This window comes from Scylla paramamosain, chromosome 48 (assembly GCF_035594125.1).
Source record: "Scylla paramamosain isolate STU-SP2022 chromosome 48, ASM3559412v1, whole genome shotgun sequence".
NCBI classification, from domain to species: domain Eukaryota; kingdom Metazoa; phylum Arthropoda; class Malacostraca; order Decapoda; family Portunidae; genus Scylla; species Scylla paramamosain.
The window spans coordinates 4,911,335-4,915,804 of record NC_087198.1 but is presented as its reverse complement, the minus strand read 5'-3'; positions in this window follow the sequence as shown (position 1 = coordinate 4,915,804).

The window sequence follows — 4,470 nt, the reverse complement described above, 5'->3', positions numbered from 1 at the left end:
CGCACACCAATTCACCCAGTCACCCATCCAAATACCCACTCACTCATCTACCTACCCAGTGTGTGTGTGTGTGTGTGTGTGTGTGTGTGTGTGTGTGTGTGTGTGTGTGTGTGTGTGTGTGTGTGTGTATGTGTGTGTGTACCGCTACCTACCCTGCTGACGTTTGTGTATTATCAAGGTGTTTTTGGGAAGGATAGGGATGTTGTTATTGGTGTTGTTGCTGTTGTCTGAGGGTGTTTTTGCCATGTTGTTCTGTTTTCTGGGTGTTTATGGGACGGTGTTTCTGATATTTTGGGCTATGTTTTGTCACAAATTATATAGATGCCCAAGCAGGCTTCACTGCAAATTTAGGCGTTCCAGAAATCGTCTATCTGGCGCTGTTATGTTTCATCAGTGACCAACAAATCAAAGCTATATGTATTATCTTTGCCGCTAATCATTGGTTTTAGTCGTCAGTGGCTGAAATGGATAAGGCCAGCCTTTAAAAAGTAGTGACTGAAAAACCGTGTCGGCAGCATCTTGAAGCTTTTGTTTCGATGTCATGTAATCTTATTTAATTTATGGATGTGTGGGTGCGTGTTTACATATGTGTGGGCGTGTGTGTAGGTATATGTATACGTACAGGAATGTGCAAATGTTTGCGTGCACGTGTAGCTTTAATTGGGTGTGTGTGGGCGTGTATTTCCTTACGTAGGCGAGTGTGGAAGTAGGTATGGTTTTATGTGGGCGTGTGTTTGGATGTATCGATACGTATATGCGTGTATGAATGCCTGTGAGTGCGTGTGGGTGTGTGGACTTGGGTGGACGTGCATTTCCTTGTGTTGCCGTCTGCTGAAGTATGTATGGCTTTATGTGGGCGTGTGTATGGATGTATGGTTCCGTACGGGCGTATAAAAATGGCTGTGGATACTGCATGCGTGCGTATATGGACGTGTGTTGGCGTGTGGTGAAATATGCATAGCTTTGTGTGGCGTGTGTGGGCGAATAAGGCTGAGATAAATATAATGGTACCTGCGACCAGTGATGGTCGTCATGTTTGGTCGGCCTGTTTGTTTCTGATAGCAGTGTAATAATAATAATAATAAAAATAATAAACGGTTTATTCTTTAAGCTGTCAACAAACTGAAAATGTACATTGGGGGTGGAGAAATACTTGACATTAATCCTAAAGGTAAGTCAAATCTAGAAGGGACTATTGATTGATGGCTCGCACCATGGTGGGAATCGCACTGAGTCTGTACTGGTCCGTACGTGGCGACTTTAGGGGCGTTATCTTGTTGTGGTGTCTCGTTGCACGGGCCGGGCGAGGCGCGTCAGGCGGCAGCATGTTTCTGAGACGTGGATGATGCAGAAGTCCCCTTCCAAACTTCTCCAGAGCCTAGCGGTACCTGGTGGATAGTCTGGACAGGCTCAGGGTGTTCAGGGCTTCTTTATAGGTGGTGTATGCAGGGCCAAGGATGACCCTGCACGCCCTTTTCTGCACACTCTCCAACTGTAGCTGTTGAGTTTGTGTGAGGGAGGAGGACCACACTGGGGAGGCGTACATGAGTTTGGGGAGGATAAAGGTAAGATACACCGCCCCTTAACTCATCTGTCGGCGTCCCGAGCAACCTGAGTCTGCGCAGCATGTACAGCCTGTAGGTAGCTGATCTTATGGTGCTGGCGACATGCTGCTTCCAGGTCAGCTGGTCGTCCACCATGACTCCGAGGAGCTTGGCACATCTGACCACCTGGAAGGGGGTGAGGGCCCACTGAGAGCTGGAGAGGGGGCACTGGTACAGAGGAGGTACAGAAATGCATCACCACAGTTTTGCTGTGGTTGATGGTCATCCTGCTCTCCTCCGTCCACGTCTGCAGTCGCTCCAGAATCGTTTGCAGTGGCGAGTAGTCCGGGTTCTTGGTGGAAACTGGGACGCCCACGGTGCAGTTGTCCACATACTTCCAGCGATGGGGGGTGTCAGTGAGGGCGTCGTTAATGAAGAGGAGGAAGCATAGAGGACCCATCTTGGTCCCCTGGGGGACTCCACATGTCAGCTGTTGGAAAGTAGAGACAGAGCCCTGATAGCGAACTGCCTGACGCCTCCCTGTGAGGAAGTCGGCTAGCCACGCTATCAGGTTAGGAGGGAGACCCAGACTTACTGCCTTGCTGATGACAACAGTGTGATCAACAAGATCAAAGGCTTTTTTGAAGTCCACAAAAGCAACAGCTAGAGAGGTTTTTCGCTTGTCCAGGTGGCTGTGGATGAATTCAAGGAAGCTGGTCAGGTAATGGGAGGTAGAGGTGGCTTTAATATTTCCAAACTGTCTGATATCCACAGTATTACAGATTTTGGTGTAGGCCCAGTCATATGCAAAATCTTCACAAATAAGGCTAGGGATGGAGGTGATAGAGACTGGCCTGAGGTCATTGAGTGACTGTGGACTGGAGGTTTTGTGGATGGGGATGACGTAAGATGTCTTCCAGTCCTCGGGGCAAGAGTGTTGGGAGAGTGAAGCGTTTATTATGGAGCATAGCGGTGTTGCTAGCTCTACAGCAAATTCCTTGTAAATTTTTATAGGGAGGTCAGTGGGAGTGGTGGATTTTGGTTTGAATTTGAGTATTCTCTTAAAAACATCCACCGCCTAGACACTGGGGGGATGAGAGGGTGCCGGAATATAGGCAGGAAGCAGAGTGGTGTGGAGAGAAGGAAAGGTTTAACAGATAGCAGCAAAGTGATCGTTCATCTCCTGAGCCGCGAGAGTAGCAAGAAGGTGTGAGGTGCAAGGAAGAGACGAAGTGTGCTTTTGTAGGCCACACAAAGCTTTGATCTTAGCGTACCACTGTCTGTTGTTGGTCAGCTTGAGGTGGTGTATCTTGTCTGGGTAATAGTTTGCCTTTGCAGCCTTAATCTCCCTGATCACTCTGTTTCTTAGTTTCCCGTATAGGATCGAGCAGGAGTGGAACGCCCAGGTCCGCTGACGCATGAGTCTTTTAATGCGGGGTGTCATCCAGGGAGCATCAGACGGGTGCGTTGTGACGTTCTTGGTTGGGAAGTATCGGTGGAAGGCTTCTGTGGTAGTGGTGACGTAATTTTGCCATTTTAAGTGGACGTCCTCCACATCCAGCAACTCGGTCCACGGGTGTTGTGTCACCCACTGCCCAAACTCCCTCATGGCTGAGTCAGGCATGGGGCGGTGGGTTCTGGTGACCGCTGACCGCTAGGGTCGAGTTGGTGGGTGTGGGTGTCAACAGTATGGAGAGGTGGGTGCTCCGTCCCATGGGAGGCAGCGGCTTAGGAGGCGAGTACTGCTGGCCCAGGTCTGTCAGTATAAGGTCGAGGATGGCTTGCTGGTGTGCGGGGAAGTCCACGAACTGGGTGAGGTGTAGCCTGTGTAGGATGATATCGTTAATATCTAATCTGTTAAAGTCTCCACAGATGACCAGTTTGGCGGCAGGATACCTCACCCTCAGGGCATCAGCAGTGTCGATGATGTGAACGGTGAGTAACTGTGCTGTGGTGGCTCGTTGGGGATGGTACATGACGCACAAGATGATGGAGGCCGTGTTGCTAGGGTGGCAAGGGGGCGTGACTCTCACCCACAGGGCCTCTACGCCGGCCGGAATATCGACAGGGAGGAGTGAGGGGCTCAGGGTAGAGCGGCAGAAAACGGCCACTCCCCTCCCCTGCGTCCTGACCTCAGGTGATGGTAGAGCTGGTACTCCTGCATTGTGCACAGCTCAGGAACAATCTGCCACGCCTCAGTAACCGCTATAATGTCTGCATAAGTAGAACTAACCACAACAAGATAACGCCCCTAAAGGAGCCGCAAACGGACCGGTACAGACTCAGTGCAATTCCCACCATGGTGCAAGCCATCAATCAATAGTATTTCCCTCCTAGATTAGACTTACTTTTAGGAATAATGTTAAGTTTTTCCCCACCCCCTATGTACATTTTCAGTTTGTTAACTGCCTAAATAATAAACCGTTTATTATTATTATTATTATTATTATTATTATTATTATTATTATTACACACAAAACACACACACACACACACACACACACACACACACACACACACACACACACACACACACACACACACACACACACACACACACACACATACAACAGACACACAGAGCACATACACACACACACACACACAACACACACATACACACAGAGACTCACACAAACTCACACACACACACACACAAACACACACACACACACACACACACACAAACACACAAACACACACACACACACACACACAAACACACACACACACACACACACACACACATATAACAAACCCACACACATAACAAACACACACACACAACAAAAACACACACACAACAAACACACACAACAAACACACACACACACACACACACACACACACACACACACACACACACACACACACACACACACACACACACACACAGACACAACATACACAGACACACACAAAACAC